The sequence below is a fragment of the Sturnira hondurensis genome, unplaced genomic scaffold, assembly GCF_014824575.4.
Source record: "Sturnira hondurensis isolate 20B ecotype Veracruz unplaced genomic scaffold, ASM1482457v3 Scaffold0020184, whole genome shotgun sequence".
Lineage (NCBI taxonomy): Eukaryota > Metazoa > Chordata > Mammalia > Chiroptera > Phyllostomidae > Sturnira > Sturnira hondurensis.
In genome coordinates, this window is record NW_028092815.1 from 1,901,116 (window position 1) to 1,921,470 (window position 20,355).

At 41.1% G+C, this 20,355-nt stretch overlaps 1 long non-coding RNA gene across 1 annotated transcript; it reads right to left on the minus strand.

The window, feature by feature from the left end:
- Positions 1-7,690: 7,690 nt before the first annotated feature.
- LOC118975229 (uncharacterized) lies at positions 7,691-19,613 on the minus strand. The gene is made up of 3 exons (XR_005064027.1): positions 19,512-19,613; positions 17,665-17,751; positions 7,691-8,742 (listed from the first exon to the last, which is right to left on the minus strand). It is a non-coding gene; the product is annotated as an uncharacterized LOC118975229 (long non-coding RNA).
- Positions 19,614-20,355: the final 742 nt, after the last annotated feature.

Genomic DNA, 20,355 nt, shown 5'->3' on the forward strand with positions numbered 1-20,355 from the left:
TATCCTAGAAAATATTCCACGTGCAATTGAAAAGTATGTATATTCTGTTGTTTGGGGGTGAAATGCTCTGATAACGACTAAATCCATTTGATCTAGTGGGTTGTTTAAGGCTATTGCCTCCTAGTTGATTTTCTCTCTGGAAGATCTTTTCATTCTAGTCAATAGGATGCTAAAATCACTTACTATGACTGTATTTCTGTCACTCTCTTTTATGTCCATCAAGATTTGCTTTACATATTTAGATGCTCCTATGTTGGTGTGTAAATGTTTACTAGGGGTATAGTCTCTTATTGGATTGTTCCCTTTATCATTATGTAGTGTCTTTCTTTGTCACTTATTATAGCCTTGGTTTTAAAGTCTATTTTTTTACATATAAGTATTGCTACCCCAGCCTTTTTCCTTTCTGTTTACATGCAATATTGTTTTCCATCCCCTTACTTGTGTTCTGTGTGCATCTTTCAGTCTGAGGTTGTCTCCTGGAGACTGCACATACATGGGTCTTGTTTTTATCCACTCAGCTACCTTTTGTCTTTTGGTTGAGCATTTAAGCCATTTACATTCAAGCTGATTTTTGATAGATACATATTTATTGCCATTGTATTTTTTGAGTATTGTCCTGTTTTATTTCTTTTTATTTTTCTTCTTGTTGTTCTTAAATTATTTGAATATTTGATAGGAATCACCAATGATGCCATTTGGATCTGAAATTTTCTTTGTGGGAAGGTTTAGATAATCAATTGAATTTCTCTCATGTAAGGCTATTTAGATTTTCTGGTTCATCTGTGCCAGTTTTATTTTTCAAGAATTTTCTCATTTTATCTAAATTCTGACACCTAGTTTAAATATCTCCTTTTTGTGATACATTACCTGACACCTCCAATACAGGTAATTTTTCACACTTTGTGCCACTACTTTATGTGTATAATTTGTCCTTTCCTCTTTTCTTCAAAGTTATTTGTCCACATGTCTCTCTTTATACTAACATAAGGGCCCTAAAGTTTAATTATTGCATCCTGGGTACCTTTGAATCTCTCCCTCTTTGTATGATGCTTGGTACATAATGAATGTCCTCATGCTTAAATATCACATATTAAATATTTCATTTATTGTTGTCTAATTCATACTTATAGAGACATGTTTCTAATATTTCTCAATAGATTAAACCATCTTTTACAAAAATGGAAAATATTATTTGATGTTCATATTCCTACATCATATATCTAGAATAATTTTTGAAACTGTCAAATTAAATATACTTGATGAACAGTACAGAAAAATCAATATTCTATGAACTCAGAGAAGAGACGTTGAATGGAAACTGGGAAAGTATGCATCAATAAAGGAAGATAAATAAGGGAACTAACTTACTGAGTGCTTACTATGTATCAGATGTGGTGATAAACAATTTATATTTCTTACCTCACTTAATCTTAAAATAATTATGCGTAGAAGCTATTATCCCCACTTTACAGGTTAGGAACCTGAGGTTCAGAAAAGTTAAGTACTTCACCTAAGTCCACAAAGTTATTCAGTGGCAGATCTCACATCCAAGTCTGAATGGTCCCATTATCCGTGTACTTGGTTCAGTCATACTTTTGCCCATTTGGTCTTCTACACAACACTTGATGGACTCCCCCAATACCTTTAAACTTTGATAATGTGGAATGTTCTATTGTCCCCCTAATTGAAAGCTGTAATCTCTGTAGTTTAGAAAAACACCTAAGTATTCTTAGGGTACTTGCTCTGACTACAGCATAAATGTTCAGAAGTAGCTTAGAAGATCCAAAGCAGACTACTCTCCTAGTGTGCTGTGCCTCACTATGGCATGCATTTGATGACACCAGCTGCCTGCATTTTGGATGTGGCTCACTGGGGACATCACCGGACATCATTGGTTCCTGAATCCCTACCTGAAGACCATAAAGGAAACTGAGAGGTGAAGGCTATGGTAACTCAAGCAATCTCCATGGCTTGGTGTGAAAAGAGAGGATCTTTTGTTAGACTTGATGTTATCTTTATGTGTGCTCCATATGGGTTCAGTTTAGAAAATTCAGTGGCCTAATTTGTGCAAGGTACATTACCTCTCCATATGCCTTGACACAAGGTATATGAAACCTAAGCTTCCATCATATTGCCTCTTTGCTGCTGTTAACTCAGATGCTTCTACCTTCAGGCTCTCTTCTCTTTCAACACAACAGTACTCTGCAAGTCACCTAGATCTGGGTTGCATATGATACCCAGGCTTTCGCCAATTATAAATGTGAATAATGTACCATTTACCAATACATGTTAGCCAAAGAACTAGAAGGGAAGATACACATTTTTCTATGATTTTTAGCCTACCTTCTGAGGTATCCCCAATGTAAAAAAATAGTATTTGTTTATTTATTTGTGAACAATATTGTGGTCAGAAATGTGCTGTTACTCTGGAGGAATTGTTTGCAACATATCATTGGGGAGACCATTTAGGAGAGCCAGACAAGAGAGCTGATCAATTCTTTCTTGAAAATTTAGTCTCCGTTGGAATGACTCTCTTAGGCATCCACAACTTTAGGTCTCTCTTTTTACTTTTTTTTTAATTAAAAAATTTTTTTATTGCTGACACTATTATAGATGTCCTCCATTTCCCTCCCTTTGTCCCACTCCACCAAACCGCTGCTCCCACCTTCACCACATTGTTGTCTGTGCCCATGAACTTTGCATATATGCATATATGTTCTTTGGCTAAACTCTTCAGTCCCTCCAACTTGCCTCCCCTGTGAGATCTGTCAGTCTGTTCCATGTGTCCATGCCTCTGATTTTATTTTGTTCATCAGTTTATTTTGTTCATCAGATTCCACATATGAAGGAGATTAGATTCTTTCTGACTAAAAATAAAGCAAGTATTGTCAGGATGAGTCACATTAGGGAAAAAAAAACCAGAAAGCATCCCTGCCTTTTAAATATAAGAGATCTTTCTTACTTTTGGCAGTAGGTCTAGCTTGTCTGTGGTCTGAGCACTGAACTTTGAAAGAAGGATATTGTTGAGACTTAACACTAATTAATAACATTTGTCATGCAAACCTGGACAAATGATATTCTACATGAAGGTAAGAGGGTAGGAGATGGAATAAATACATGTACCCTCAAGAGTGTTTTTGGTTGAGTGTTTCTGATTAACCACTTGATATCAAGGAAAATGCAAGGAGTGGTAAGAGCTGGGAATAATAGGAGTGGGAGCAGGATATAACCCTATTTTTCTTTCTACTTAACACTGTGCTTGGACAAAGCACAGTTCCTAAGAGCCACCTTATAAAAAACTTTTTGAATGAATGAGTGAATAAATGGTGCTCGACTGTACACTTTTGTAAGTGGTAGTTTCTCTTTGTAGTGACTGTGCTGTGGCTCTGTCTGGGTCTGGCTGGCATCCAGGAGAGAACTTTCTACTGGATGCTAAGCTGAGAGTGTGCCCTGAGCTGCTTACCCAGAGGCAGGATGCACTCTCTAACCTGCAACTGGAGTGCTGCTACCAGTTTCAACAAAGAGCTGATGTTGTCTTAGGAAATAGTGTTTCCTCTTACAAGGTGTAGTCTGGGGTCCTTTGCAGTGGGATGCTGCTCCTGAAAGTGTGCTCTAGAGACTTTGTTATTCAGCCAAAATACCAGTTGCATTGCTACATAATTCCTCTGCTGAGAACCTATGAAAGGAATGAGCTAGGACAGAGACAGCAAGTATTAGGACACATTTTCCCTATTCTTTATGCTGCACAACACAGAAATAAACTTAATTTCAAAAAGATGACTCAATTCTTAGCATGCCTTTCTAACCACTTTTACCCATAATGCTTCCAAATCACTGCCTTTAATTCAAAGTGTGCAGAGAAATAAGGAAATGAGAAAAAAAGATAAACTGGCTAGTAAAAAGTAAAATAACATTTAATTAAAACTAAGCTTGCAAATTCATGGGAAAATACATTTTGCTAGAAACAAACAAACAAAAACTCTGTGATTAAACCTCAGGGCAGTACCACTTTTGTGGTTTTGAGTGTATTTAATTTGTACATTGGTGATAGATGTTTGTCATACTGTTAACAATCACTCTACTAAAGTGTACACTCAGCATTGCACATCATTTTAACCTTGTTTAGTCACAAGGGTTTCATTTTCTTTCTATACTTTTGTTAAGCTTGTTTCTGAGTAGTGGTTTGTTCACATAAGCTTTCAATTTTAAATAACACAATCCATTTCCTAGGTGTCTTTATTTGCTTAAAGTGAAGAATCAGATCGAGATTGTGTGGTAAATAAGTCAATCTTTTCTTTTCCTTTATAGTAAAAGCTGTAGGTTCTAAAAAAGACAACAGAAAGAAATAGAAATTCTATTAGTCTTTTATGAACTCAGTTATTAGTGTAAGTGGAGCTAAATCTATGGGCGGAGGAAAAAGAAAAAAACAATGGAAAAGGTGTTTTAGCTCTAAGCTCATCCAGTATCCCCTTCCTCTGCTTCTTTCCATAACCTGAATCCCACCCCTGACCTACAGTCAGAACCACAGTTACAGGGGCGAGGGTCTCAGAAGCCTGGTAGATCCTCCAGGCAGTGAGTCTCCAGTGACCTTGGCTGGGGAAGGACGAAGGCTGCCTGCAGAGCCTCCTTTTCGAGTTTCTAAAACTGCATGGGGATGTGGAAATCTTTACAAGTAAATACTTTTCTGCATCTAAAGAACTTAATTTTGGTTTTAAGGCAGGAAAATATAATGAAAAATAAATATTTTCTATATTCCTAGGTACTGAGTATGCTCCTGGAAACACTGGACCAACCGTTTGCCAAAAAGTCTTGGCAGTTTTAAAAGATGACTGGCCAAGCTATAAGAGAATGGGAAGAGATTTATATAGTACTGGGTCCAGCATTTTATGCAAAACACAGGTTTTAATATAAAGAAATCTGTTGCATAAAAATCTTGGGAAACATATCATCTCTCTTCCCTTAACAACATAGATACCCCAACACAAGCCCATTCTTAAAAAATGAGGGGAAAATAAGAAAATTAGTGTGGCCCTCAAGAAGCAAACTATTCACTTTACTTTTCTTTTCCTTTCACTTTTTCATTTAAAAGTTAAGGCAATATTTCCGCAGAGAATGTGGAGAAGGATAAAGAGAAATCAATCAAGTTCTTTTATGACTATTCCTAGAAGGGAGCTGTGTGAATTGAGAATGTGTGTGCATGTAATTATACATTTATAATTTGTATTAGAATGGCATATGAATTAGAATTAGAATTCTAAATAAAAATTAGAATTTTTATTAGAACATGTGTATACTCTATACATTTTAATATACTTACATATACACATGTAAATAAACATCCATATATATATTTTAATAGACATCCATATATACATTTTAATATATATTTTAAAATGTCCACATATATATTTTAAATATACACACTTACTTTTAAAAAGTAGGTAAGAGTAATTTTTTTTTAGGTAGCTATTAATACCAGACAAAAGTTCTTCTAAAATGTTTCATGTATATTGAATTGGATCATTTTATCCTTCATAAGTTCTTTAATAAGTCTTTTGAATCATAAAGAAAGAAATTGATGTGCAAAAGCCTAAAGTGATAGAGAAAGGAATGGAAATCAAATATCCTGACCCCAAACCAGGGCAAGTGCCATGGACCATAGGAAACCTTTCCAAGACTCCTGTGGGTCATTTGTGCCAGCTTTTTCTCGCAATCAACACTACAGAAATTTCCAGCAGGTGTGATTTCAGCAGGGCTTAATGAAAGTTAAGCTGGCCAGGGGGTTGCTCAGTCCTGCTGGGCCAAAGCACTATGCTCTAGTGGTTTTTTCATCAGATGATGTAACAGTGAGAGGCAGGTTCCCCGAGGTCAAGCCCGACTTCATCTGCAGTGTGGTCTTGAATGAGTTATCTATGCTTTTCTAGACTTTCATTTCTCTTTGTGTTGAATGTGGTGAATAATTCTTACTCCTTCCCAACAACATGCTTTCTTTTTTTAAAATACATTTTATTGATTATACCATTACAGTTGTTCTATTCCCCCCCTTCATTCCCCTCCACCCGCACACTCCCTCCCCCACCATTCTCCCCCCCTTAGTTTATAACCACGTGTCTCAAGTTCTTTAGATTCTATATTTCCCCCACTATTCTTGTCCTCCCCTTTATCTATTTTCTACCTACCCTCTATGCTATTTTCTGTACCTTCTCCCCCCTTCTTCTCCTCCCACTCCCCTGTTGCTAACCCTCCATGCGTTCTTCATTTCTATGTTTCCACTCCTGATCTAGCTGTCCTCTAGGTTTGCTTTTGTTTTAGGTGTGGTTGTTAATAACTGTGAGTTTGCTGCCCTTTCACTGTTAATACTTTTCATCTTCTTTTTCTTATATAAGTCCCTTTAGCATTTCATATAATAAGGGCTTGGTGATGATGAACTCCTTGAACTTGACCTTATCTGAGAAGCACTTTATCTGCTCTTCCATTCTAAATGAAAGCTTTGCTGGATAAAGCAATCTTGGCTGTAGGTCTTTGGATTTCATGACTTGGAATACTTCTTTCCAGCCCCTTCTTGCCTGTAAGGTCTCTTTTGAGAAATCCGCTGACAGTCTGATGGGTACTCCTTTGTAGGTGACTGTCCCCTTATCTCTTGCTGCTTCTAGGATTCTCTCCTTCATTTTAATCTTGGCTGATGTAATTATGATGTGCCTTGGTGTGTTCCTTCTTGGGTCCAACTTCTTTGGGACTCTCTGAGCTTCCTGGATTTCCTGGAAGTCTATTTCTTTTGCCAGACTGGGGAAGTTCTCCTTTATTGTTTGTTCAAATAAGTGTTCCATTCGTGGCTGTTTCTTTCCCCCTTCTGGTACCCCTATAATCTGGATGTTGGAACGTTTAAAGATGTCCTGGAGGTTCCTAAGCCTCTCCTCATTTTTTTGAATTCTCATTTCTTCATTCCTTTCTGGTTGGATGTTTTGTTCTTCCTTCTTGTCCATTCCATTGATTTGAGTCCCAGTTTCCTTTCCATCGCTATTCGTTTCCTGGACATCTCCCTTCATTTCAATTAGTTTAGCCTTCATATGTTCTTCTAATTTGTGACTACAATCAACCAGTTCTGTGAGCATCCTGATAAACAGTGTCTTGAATTGTGCTTCTGAGAGGCTGGCAATTTCTTGTCGCTTAGAGTTATCGGCTCTGGGACTTTGAGTTCTTCTTGTGCCATCTTTTGGGCTGTTCGTACCTGTTACGTAGCAGGATCGGAGCCCTAGGTGTTCTTCAGAGCAGGGCAACTCAGTTGATGGGTTGTGACGCTGTATGTGGGGGCGGGGTCAATAAGGAGCACTGTTGTCCCGTCTGCTGCCTCCCGCCACGGCCCCCACAGTTGCGGCAGCTGCCACCATCACCGGGGCCCACGCGTTTCGTCCCACTGCATGCGAGTGTGCCACCGCCATCAGCCCTTGCCCCCTGGGGCCTGCATGGTCCGTCTCACTGTGCTCGAATGTGCGACTGCAGTCAGTCTGCCCACACCCTGACTGGGTCCGGCCACTTGCTCCCCTAAGTCTGGGGATCTTTCCTGCCTGACCCTGGTCCGCTGCTGGTTCCCCCCCTCTTACTGTCTCGGTTGAATGGTTAGTTGTTGTCGGACTTCCGTATAATTCAATTTTCTGTTCTTTGGGTGTGTCTTTGTTCTCCAAACCTTTGTTGTATTCAAACTTGGTTGTGGGAGAAGGCACAGTATTTCCACCTATGCCTCCATCTTGGCAGAAGTCCAACATGCTTTCTTATTATCCAAGAATCTTGTCAAACTTTCTTTGTTCCATTTAAGGGTGAGGAGATTTTGAAGACAGGCAAGTGGGGATACCCTTTCTATGACCTAATTGACTATAATGAAGTACACCATTCTTAGAAACTAATTTTTCTTCTCTCATTTTGTATATTTAGACTCTAAATAGTTTTGAACATCACCTAATATGCTCTATTGATTTTCTAAATCCAAATTTAGTCTATATAATAACTTTTAAGAAAATATTTTGTAAGAAAGTAGAATCTACACAGAGAAAGGGGACTGTGCAATTCTAGAATTTCCTTAAGGGAACTTAAGAGTTCATCTAGCCCAATGCTCTTCTTTTATAGTCGAAAAAGCTAATGATCTGAGAGGTGAATGGTTTCGTTCAAGGTTACTGTGACAGGGATAAGCTGAGGTCCCCTATCTCTTTATCATTCACTTCTATATTCTTTATGTCGGTTCATGTGTCTTGGGATCTCTATAACCAGAAACAGAACTTAAAGATCAAGTGAGCAGACTAGACAAGCATATGTAAGCTTTGATTTTCCCCAGGGTCAGATTCCAGCTCTGTGCAGAACTTGGCCAGCAGGTGGTCAGCATCGTCATGGAGCATGGAGGATTCGTAGTTGTGAAGCTCCTTTTCCCTTTCAGTCCCATGAGACCCAGCCCAGAGTCTGGATCTAATTGAACTTCATTGAGCACGCATGTTATCTTATCACTCTTAAATTTCATCTTCACACTGACTTTACTCATTTTATACTTAACATTTACTTAGAGTTTACTGTGGTCCAGACATGGTGCAGTGGTCTAAAGATGCAGAGCTGTCTCTTAATTACAGTCCTCAGGTGACACATCTGGAGTGAATATGCTTGCAGGGCCAGGGGGGTGGGGCAGGGCTGAGGAGAGACTGAAGGCTTCCGAAGGAGTCAGAGAAGACAGCAGGTTGCCTTGACTTTCTCGTTCCCTTCCTGATCAGGGCAGAGAAGTTCATTTTATACAATGCTATTTTAAAGCGTAATCTCTTCCTTGTTCTAAACAGAAAAGAAGTAGTTACAAAATAAGTTCTCACTTAACGTTGTTGATAGTTGCAGCAACTTTTAAACAATATGGTGGATAATAACACCAATTTCACCATAAGCTAATTGATATAAACAAGAGTAAAGCTTCTACAGCACCTCATCAACGTCATAACAAAAGACATTGAAATAGACAACATTATTTGAGAGCCTGCTCTAAAAGATCCTTCCCCTGCCTCCATGTCCACACCCAGATTTAGATTCCTCATCAGCTCCCTGAATCCTCGGAATGAGCTGATTTCCTGATGCATCGAACTGGGCTTATTGTACTGAGGAAAGAAAGTCATTGGGGCCTAGAAAAATATGCAGATGAATATTACTTGGGACAAAGATATTGTTCACCAATCATTTTCTTCCTTACTTTGGTTTTTGAATCTGTTTCCTCTGTTTACTTTGCTTTTAAAAAGACATTGACAGATAAACACAGAAATGTTTACTAAGGAACACCCAAAGTACTGTTAACATTTTAAACAGAATCTGAACATCAGCCAGATTTTTTCCACATTTTTTATTGTTGTCCAAGTATGGTTGTCTCCCTTTTACCCCCACCCACCACTACCTCCCACAGCAGCCATCCCCACTTCTCGCCTTTGATCCCACCCACTTTGGCTTTGTCCATGTGTCCTTTGTACATGTTCCTGAAAACTCTCTCCCCTCTTCCTCCATTATCCCCTCCCACCTCCCCTCTGGTTACTGTCAATTTGTTCTTAATTTCAATGTGTCTGGTTATATTTTTTTCATTTTATCTTCAAAGTTCTTTTCTGCCTTTCTTGCCTTGGAAATTTTCTTACTTTTCCATAAATTTTAAGATATGGGTTTTGGGTAATTAAACTCATGGCAGGAGAGCAAAAACATTAATTGAAGATTGTTTAACTATATATAATTAGTTGATTGGCCTCTGTTATGTAACAGTATGACCCCAGATTACATTAAATACCTGTGAGAGTACAGAATGAACAATACTTTGTAAAATACTTACTGTGTGACAGACACAATGCTAAGCACAGCAGAATCTAATTCATTGCAAGTCTCAATCAGTGCATGTAAATATCACACAGAGCTAAGTTTATAGACCCATGGGCCCACAAAGTGAGCAACCTAAACTTGGGGTAAGTCGTCACAACATCACAATGCATCTTTAAAGACTTAAGAATACAAAAAAAATTGACTTCACCTATCCCCATTTGGTAGTGAAGATGGGTCCCTAACTATAATTGTTTTGCTCTGTGCCAGCCTGGACTGAAGCACACAGTCCCACACTGTGCCAATGGCACTTCTCAAGGGTCAAGCACCAGACCCTTTGGGGTAAGCCTGGCTACTTCTGACATAGTACCCTGAGGTCCTCATGTCATTGCTATTTGTATCATAAAGGGACTTCTTGAGAAGTGTCCAATGTGCCAAATTTAAAGTCTCCAAAGTAGCAGTTTCCACATCCAAAATATTCTTCAGCAGTTCCTCAGAGGGCCCCCTGTTCATAACACTCTGCTTTGTAACCTCAGCAGTGATTCTGATATTGCCCCTACACCTCAGTCCCAAAGATATGTCTTAAAATTTGTCTCTGTATTCTTTCAGTTATATTAACTCTGCACACTCACACTTTTGAAACTGATACATTATAAATGTGCAAGTAAATTTAATTGTATATTTTTGAATCTCTGCTCTACTTGGAGGAAACCAAGATGCACAGGGTATTATTAATGATGTGTTGGATTTACAAACTCACTTGGAATGAACTCAAGGCAGATCATACATATTAGTTCATTTTTCTTCCCAACAGCTGGGTTGAGAGACCTAGATTCTATTCTCAGTGCTATAAAAACCTTCCTGGGAAACTATTTAGCCACTAATTGCTTCAATTCCCAAATATGAAACAGAAATAGTGAAATGATATAAGGATATTTACTTCCCCTTCTTCTTATTCTAAAACTTTAGAACTGAAATAGCTTTAAAGAATCAGAAAAGACTGAAAGATCTGATAAGTTCAAAAGTGATTTTATGACCACTAATGAAAAGGTGAGACACAACATGAAGAGTTTGATCAGAAACTCTGAACTCTGAATTGTAATCCAATCTCCTGTGAATAATGGACTATGGATGTGGATGCATCTCTCCATTACACGAGAAAGTACTTAGAGACCCTGAGAAGCTGAATGCTGTAAAACGGTCTTGATCTTCTGAAGAGTATTAATTTTGTCAGCAAAGATGTCTCTAGGAGCAATGGCATTAATAAGACTGGATCTGGGATGAGAACATGCTTGTCTTTCAAAGCCTCACCCTGTTCCCACCTCTCTCTTTTCCTCCATACTTTGTAGAAGTTTCAAAAAATTTACAAACACCTGACTGGTGTGGCTCAGTGGGTTTGGTGTTATTCTGCAGAGCCAAGGGTCACCAGTTTGATTCCCTGTTGGGGAATATGCTTGGGTTGCCAGTTTGGTCCCAGTTGGGGCATTATGCGAGAGGCAACCAATCAACGTTTCTCTATCACATTGATGTTCCTCCCCCAGTCTTTCTTTCTCCCTTCCCATCTCTCTAAAAATAAATAAATAAAATATTTTTAAAATACCTTGGTTCTTGGAATACATACTTCAGACAAGAACAATTGATGCTTAAAATGACAGGCTCCATATTCTTGGTGCACAGGTAATGGGGATCACACATTTTAGAAGAAACTTTATCTCTCTCTCCCTTTTTCTCTCTCTCAATTTTCCCATTATTATACAGCAGTGAAGGGTTTTCTATTTTACTTTCCTAGATTCCAGGGCTATTGAAATGTACTTTCTACAAATTGGTAGAGTCAGTCTCCAAACCAATGGACTGCAGATTAGCACCCAGAGAGCTTCACAAACCACATGAGCCATCAGCTATGCTTAACTCTCCCATGGAGCTAAAGCTAGAAGCCAAGAAATGCCCCCTTGAAACTCACCTATTGAGGGATAAAGAGCTAATATAAGTATTTTATAGGTTCATAGTAAAACTATATATATATATATACAAGTATATATGCTTTTATATATGCCAAAGAGTAATCTCACCACTGATTTCCCCTAATATCTTACAAGGCTACAAAAAGCAAAAAAAAAATTTTTTCTCTGCTAGGCCATAATCCAAGGATTTAGCCTGACACTTGGAGCTGGTCTGGATTTGGGCTTTAGAATCTGTCATATGACTCCTTTTGAGAACACATGAGCTACCAATTGACTGTACTAAACATTGCTGAACTGATTCAAAGTTTCATCAATTTAGGAAAAAAAGACTTATTCCTAACCAAACAGCATACAAGTAGCTTCCCTTTGCTCATTTTCCTGTGAAGAGTGGTAAGAAATAATTTAGTTTCAATCGGTGGGAGGCTCTTGCTGGAGAATTTGGTTAGTTCTTGTCTAAGGGCATTTAGAGTTCAGGGACTGGAGCAGACTGGCCATGGCCACCCCAGCAGCCTTCCTGGGGGGGGGTGCTCCCTGCCCCCAAGGAGGCGTCTTCGGGAACTGAGGTCTGGGCTGGTACATTGGACATTATCAAAGCTGAATGAAGACTGTCACATATTTGTAACTAGATTCAGTGGTGTTGAAACTCTAAAAGCGCATCAACACTTGTCCAAGGACAGAATAAACGTCATCACGTTCCCCTTGCCCTTCCTTATTCAGAGACAGAATTGCTAGCATCAAGCTAGTCTGCCAAGGGTTCCACATACATATACTTAGCCTTTCTTTGAGTAAAATAAGAAATTGTCTAATACTTATTCCAAATACGTACTGTAACACCCTAGAGTTTTAAGGTCATATAGTCATGAACCATTTCTAGTTTCTCAATCTCATTTCCTGAAGTGAGGGCACTTGAGGCAGGTTGTTTATATCAGCTCAACTTGCCCACCCCCTCTGCAGTGCAAGAGGTCTCCACCCCCACATGTAGCCCACAGCAGTCCTTCTCAGGCATGCCATCCTGGACACTTTAGCATTTGACATTACCTCCTAGTCTGCAGATCAATGAGATTTCACACAGAGTTTGTCTGGCTTCGAACCGAAAAGGCATGACTTTGGAACATTTAGAATGAGCTAAACATATCAGTTTGCTATATTTCAGAAATACAGATAACCACAGCTATAAGAAGAACCTCAGCCAGATTATAGTCTTAGAAAATAAGGTGGCAATTCACCATTTATTAAATATGGCATTTTACTAAGCATTATTCAAATAATGGGGTTATTTAAACATAACTCCTGATCTCTCCTAAAGTTACAATCAAAACCACATTACCATATGCCCTGGCTGGTGTGGCTCAGTGGTTGAGTGCTGGCCTGTGAATTGAGAAGTCACCAGTTCGATTCCCAGTCTAGGGCACATGCCTGGGTTGTGGGCCGGGTCCCCGGTGGTGGTCATGTGAGAGGCAACCACACATTGCTGTTTCTCTCTCTTTCTTTCTCCTTCCCTTCCTCTCTTCTAAATATAAATAATTAAAATTTTTTAAAAACACATTACCATAAAAATTTATTAAAATTTCTGCAGTGCACCAGATTGAGCTATATACTCAGAATGCAAAAGCGACCATGTCACAGCCCCTCGTTTCATTCACCTGCAGATGGCAGGAGGAGAGAGCATTGTGCAGGGAGTGCCAGTCCATGGCCTTGCTTCTGTCCTCTGAGGAATCTGCGCTGCCCAGCACAGGGCCTGCCAGACACGGCGCACATACTCAGAAAATAATCATTGCACAGGAGACAAATGAATACATGTTAAGATAGAGTAAGTATATGGTGCTATAGAAAATACATAGAAGGAGAAATGACTACATTGAGGGGATTGAGACAGGGTCGCAAAGCACAACGATGCAAAGGAAAGACCATGCTCATGGAGTTGAAGCTGGGTTCAAATTCAAGCTGTGTCACCCATGAGCTGGGCAATTTTAACTGTTCTGAACCTTATTCTCTTCAATTGTAAAACACTGCTGATGGCTTTCAAGGCTGTTTTGAGGACTACATATGGTATTACTTATCTTTAAGTGTGTGTCACAAAAAAGAACCTCAATGGAAGCTGTTAAAGGAGTCACAAAAAACAGAATGGCAACATTAAAGCAATAAATACTAAGTAGAAAGGTGCAGAGCACACATATTTTGAGGACTGGATAGTGATAATAAGCTGAAGTTCACTGTGGACATACCGGAGAGGGGCTATACCAGTTCTTAGCCTGTAATTCCAGACAAGAGTGAAGAGAGGCAGGTGATTTATGAGTGTTTGTCTTCCTCTTCCAATCTATCCCAAAAGGTATTCATATTCAGCTTTTAACTGCAGAACCATGTAGCCCCATGTGTCACTGTTCATAGTGTAGGAAATACCCTTCCAGATGCCAGGCAATCTCAGAGTATCTATCACACATGGGCTCATATATACATCTGTGTATACATATATATGTAAATATATATACACACATATAAACACATACACAAACATGTGATTTTCTCTATATGTTCCTGCAATAATTAGCTTCTGTTGCTTTTATTCTACATATCCACAACTACACCAGAGTTGTTTCTTTTGTGCTTCGCCTGCTCATGTACCTCAGGCCCTTTCCTGCTGCATTGATGTACAAGTAAAACACATGTGCACATGTACACACACATACATGCACACAACTGTTCTTTACTGGCTTCAGCCCTTTTTAGATGAGCTTTTGGGAAAGGTCCTAAGATGAACCGATTTGTCAGACGTGTTCCTGGGGGGGGCGGGTACTGGGAGTGGGGAGATGCCAGCAGCAGCTTTTGCACTTTTAGTCCATAACGTAAGATAGAACTATATTTGAAGGAAAAAAGTCTCAAACAAGAGACGGAGAGAGGCCAAAGAAAGGATATGGTGGTAGCCAGAGATGAAACAAAGTGTGAAACATGAAAACATTTTAGACATAAACATTTGGAGAAGGGAGAACTAGAGATGTTTATAATGATAATGGGGGAGGGACAGCAGTTGATTCGGACCTTTGAAACCATACTGGGAGCCAAGGGTGGTGGCAAAGGGAAAAGCCAGGTGGGACGATCAAAACGGAAATCCAGCTCCTTACAGTGCAGCACGAAGCAGGACTAAGGAGTTTGCTGTAGTGGGGTGTGGGCAAGTCTAACTCAGTCTTCGGGTTTGAAAGGACCTGGGCAGGTTGGAGGATGCTAGTCACTGTGGCCATTCTGAGCACGGATAGGGGTGGCAATCCTGGGCTTCAGCTTGGAAGCCTGGGTTGAGGTGGATTTGGGGAAATTTTCTCTTAGCTCCCAAACTTTTAAAATGTGCTTCTCACATGACTGACCTCCAATCTGAACACAATCCACGTCCTGGTAGCTGTTTTGCATTGGAGGTCTCGGCAGTGGTACCTGCCATCTGACTAATGGGGCCCTTCTCCTTTCCTATTTCTTAGATATTGTAAACTTGGCTGAATGCAATACGATTGCAAATTTCCCTTTGCCCTTCCTACATGCTTCACATCTCCAGACTCCTAGGGTTAATCCCCAGGACAACGTTTCTTTGAAAAAAAAAAAATGTGGTAAGCCTAGTTAGAGATTTAGATCCCAGACACCTGTCTGTCCTGCCTCAGCCAGACCCCAGAGGGCTGGCTTCAGGAGGTGGCCATCTACCCAGGAAGGGTGGTGGGCTTTCGCTACTGCTCATTTTCCAGGCTCGGTTGCTCTGCAGACTCGGGTACTCTGCAGCATGAGGTTTCCTTTTCTTTTTTTCTCTTATTTCTTTTTTCTTTTCTTTCTCAGCAAAATACAGTAATATTGCCTTACCATCCTGGGGGTGTTTTATAAAAGCAATTGAATTAGAAAGCACTTCTTCACTGCTGCTCATATCCTGGGTTAAAGGTATCTGATTTGATCTGGGTGTGCCTATTCTCAACATTCAATATTTAAAAATGTACCTGCATTTGTGAAAAATAATTTGTACTGATTGTTCTTCACCAGAATAAATACTATGTTTCTGGCTGATTGATTTTAATTATGATTAATCTGTCTCAGAGCTTGCATAGATGTCTTCTTTCAGGACTTTCGTGCATATTTGCTGCTCATCAAAGGGAAGGATGGAAGACTCTGGAAGGAGGGAATTGTCTGGTTGATTTGGCCAGCTTCCGAGCTCATCACTAACTCTGGCCTGCTCTTCTCCCTTTCTCCTCTCCAGGCTCCTCAGATCCACCTTAAGCCTGCTGTCAATGAATTAGCATCTACTCTTCTTTCCTATGACAGACTATGTTAAACTTGGTCGGGTAAGAGACCATTTTCCACTAATTACATTTTTGTCCCAGCATATTTTCAAACCAGGGTGAAGACCGGAAAACTGCATCTATTCCCTAAATTTCTCCCATCCTGGGATTATTAGCCAGATATTAATAACAATAATAATACTGTATTTAAAAGCTCTCTTGCACATTTTATCTTAGAGTCTTGTAAATGTTAACTAATTAATCTTCACAACGCTCCATGCAAGAGAGGTAAATATTATTAACCATAATTAAATATAATATGGATTTGCTAAGGACAGCAAAATAGTTCACTTATTTATCACAGTTCACTTGATATAGTAACTGGTATTTTTAAAGCACCCACCATAGATACAATAATTAGAGATGTGCTTTTGCTAACAAAACCACTACCCACTGCTAGCATACCCTTGGGTACTAAATAATTACCCACTTTGTGTGGTTATCTAGCTCACTAATTACCCACAGAAATTGGGGTCAGGTGTTAACTGCTTGAAATAAGTATCCTCCAAAGACATCACTCAATTGTACAGAAAAAAGTGATGTGTTCATGGCAAAACTTTCATAGCTCATATATTTGTATATATTTGTAAGTTGCATGACTACAGATGAGGCAAATTAGTTCACTATGTGAAAATCATGCCCAACTATTATTGAAAATAAACACAGGTTTAGGACAGTCTCATTAAATTTCATCCTCTATGTACCTTTCCCTTTTGAGGATGAGTGCAACAACATGATTCCCATAATCTGCCCTTTGTATATAAGCACGCTACAGTTGAGGACTCTGCTTAGCAATGATTCATTTTGGCATTACAGGGAGGCACCCAGTGAGTCGAAGAGTGTTCGGCAGCTCCACCCTTATGATTATTCTAGCACATTTCCTTTTCCTCCATCCATGTACTGCAAACATGCTGTTAGACAAATCTGGAAAAGATTCTAACCTAGTCACCAGCCCTCGTGAACCATCTTTCTCCTTCTCAATAATGACAAAAAATGAAAGTATGAAATGAAATCCAATACTAGGATTGCAGCTCTTTCTCTTTTTGCCTCTATTTATTCTGCTCACCTCCCATTCCCCTCCTCTTTCTCCTTCCTCCCCTCCTCTCCTCTCTTCTCTCTTCTTCCCCTCTCTGAGTCTCCTTCTTGCTAGTGCTTCTCCCTCTCCTTTTCCTTGGCACACGGCCCTGCTACTGCAGGCTTCACAGTCAGAGACAAAGCACAATATCTGAGTTGAACACAAAGAAGCCATCACCTTTTAAAAATACTGACTTGGAGGAAACCCGTACCCTTGGACCCCTCCCTCCTTTCCTTGTTGTGTCCAGAGCCCAGCACCTCACATAGCACAGCACTGCCTGTGGTCTGCAGGACCCCAGCCAAGAAAACTGGGTTAAGATGGCAGCATACACAGTGCACACATAGGCAGGTAGAGACCTCTGTTTTAGGACGATACCTGTTTTACAGGATCATCGTGTAGCTGAGCATTTAAAATGTGTGCCAATAAAAATGATAGGAAATGCTCTTTTAGTTAACTCAGGATGTCTTTCATTCTCTGTTGTGCCACTTGTGTCAGGTGAGTTATCACTTACCATTATTAAGGGACTTCAGGGTGGTCAGTGAGGTGCATCCGTATCTCAGATGTTTGAGGCGAAATGCCTCAGGAATAAAGAAAATGTCTGCAGTAAAAGCAAAGGGTTAGAATGAGTTACAGTGACTGATGTGTTTATTTCAAAAATCCAAGGGAATGTGAGTGGTCAATTAGCACATATGGCAAATGTGTTCAAAGAGCAAAACCCAGCAACTAAAAGAGAATGTTAGCATTGTAGTCATCGTTATTCCTAGAGTGTCTGCATATTTTAAATGTTTATTAAACCACTGCTGTTTTATCCCTCTAAATGCCTATTTCAAAGAAATATCTGGGCATCGTCGACTTTCTGTCCATAGAGAAACCCACCAAGATTCATAAAATACATCACCTGCATATGTGTTTTTGAAATACCCACGGGATATGGAACAATTATGCAGAACTGCATTGTGGTCCCTCCTTCACTTCTTTCCCCCTTTCAGATCCTTTTAGAAACTATGATACCTGATCCCAGTGTCTAGCAGGCTGAGGATTTTTTTGTATTTGTATAATACAATGTCTGGCCTTCCCCCTGACCCACTGGTGCAGTTTTGGTCTCATTAGTAGTCAGGGAGATGCCTTAGTGCATCCGGCGCTGCAAGTCAGAGATGAGAAACACTACAACAGTGAGAGGGAGAGTGCACGAGAGGATATTAGGAGAGAGGCTTGTCTCCAAGATATGGAAGGTTGTGGGAAATGACAGGGCTGCAAGCTTTGTATGTAGGAGCCTGGCAGGGCGGGGGAGCGCAAGGTGAGCCAAGTGAGTTCTCAGAAAAGGAGGAAGGCCATAGAGGAGCTAAAGGTGATTAGAGGGGGATATTGATTCCGTATTCTGCCAGAGATTTAAGCAGGCATGCGAGGAATCTGCACTATGGCTGGCAAAGGAGACCGCTGCCTCCTGTAACCAGACACGCAGGCTCTCCAGGAGCCTGGGGAGCGAGCCGAGAAGAAAGGGGGCAGTGTGGTCTAGGAAAATTCAACTTGTCGCTGATTTGTGCCTGATGCTTGCTGTCCGTCAGCAGCCTCCCTTACAATCTTTTTTTCTCTCCCTTTTTTTCTTGCCTTCTCCTTCTTCACTGAAGCCTAGGGGAGCCAGTAAAGATTAAATGTACTTTCTCAAAGGCAGCCACTTCATGCTGCTACATCGAAAGGGCCATTATTATTTTTATTTTTAATAGTAAAAGAAAACGGGGGGAGAGGTAGGCTGGGGTGGGGGAGAGGCAGACTAGGTAGGATGGTGACGAACTAGCCTTCCCGAGAGGAAAAGGAAAAAGGAAGGGAAAGAAAAAGGAGAGACCCGATCTGAGCTGAGGATGGTGCCTGAGAAGAACCCACCGAGGTGAGAAAAAAAGTCCTGAAGACAGGGGTGGGGGTGGGGACGCTGAGTAGACCCTGTGCGGCGGGGAACAGACGTGATTTAGCTGTCTTACTGGTGTGATGCTGTTCTGAACAGGGGAAAGGATGGGGGAGAGGCTGGAGCTTCACCAGTTGTAGTTGCATCTGAAAATATATCCAAAATACTTAGCATTTTATTAAGCGAGGCCCCCCTCAGTGTCTTCCTTGAGGGGTTGCTTTGTCATTCTCTTTGACTAGCCAGCCATCTACCTTGCTCAGACTGGAATAAAAGAAGAAAGAAAGAAAAAAAAACGGAAGGAAGGAAGAAAAAGGGAGGACAAAATTTAAAGAGTCATCTCCCCACCCACTTCCCCTCCTTTTCGTTTCATTTTTGGACGCGTCACAGGAGCCGGCGGTCTTCCCGTAGAAAAGCCCAGCGCCCCGGCGGATGGGGGAAGCGACCATCAGGTACATTACCGGTGGCTGCCTGCGAAGATGGAGGGGGACTGTGCTTCCGATTCCGCCGAAATATTGGCAAAACGCTGCCCGGGCCGGCGGCGTGCGAGGCGGGGAGCGCTGTTTCCCGAGGGCCCCCACCCTCCCCGCTCCGCGTCCGCCGAGTGACAGCCCGGGGCTGGCTCCGTCCCGGACTTGGCCTTGGCCTCCGCCCGGCAGCTGATGCCCGGGAGGCGCTTGTGCAGGGCCGGCCAAGTGCTCGCGAAGAAAGAAGAGGACGAGCCTTTTCTAAAGCAGCTCGGGGAGGTTTTTCATTCTTTAGTTAAAATAAAGATAATGACTGCACAGTCTCCATATCTGATCAGCCCCAGTCCTTCCTCGCGCTCCCACCTCTGCTGCCCCTTTCCCTCCTTCTCCGGCCGAAGCCGAGGGGCAGAGTTGCGCTCCCCGCCCCCTCGCGCCCGCGCCCGCGCCCCGCTGCGACGCCGCGCCCAGGCCGGCGCCCGGAGCCCGCGCTCCCGGCTCGGACGGCGGGATCGCGGCGGCTGCCCGCTCTTCTTCCAGCCGGGTGAGTGTGAAACGCCGTTCGTTTTTACACTTTCGCAGCCTCCGAGTGCTACTTCTTGGTCTTCTTCAAACAACCTGATTTCTTTCGGTCTGTCTGTTGGCATGCTCCCCCAGGGGAAAAGACGCCTCGTTTTCTTCAGTCATTTCTGCTAGTTGTAATCTTGGAAGAGACGCTTGATCAGACCATGGTTTTTAAAACGTGACATTTCTGAGTCTATCGTATTATTTTCCATTTTAGTAAACGATTTCCCTCAAAGCTGTAAAGAGTTTTCTCTGATGCACTCACGACTGTATGTTC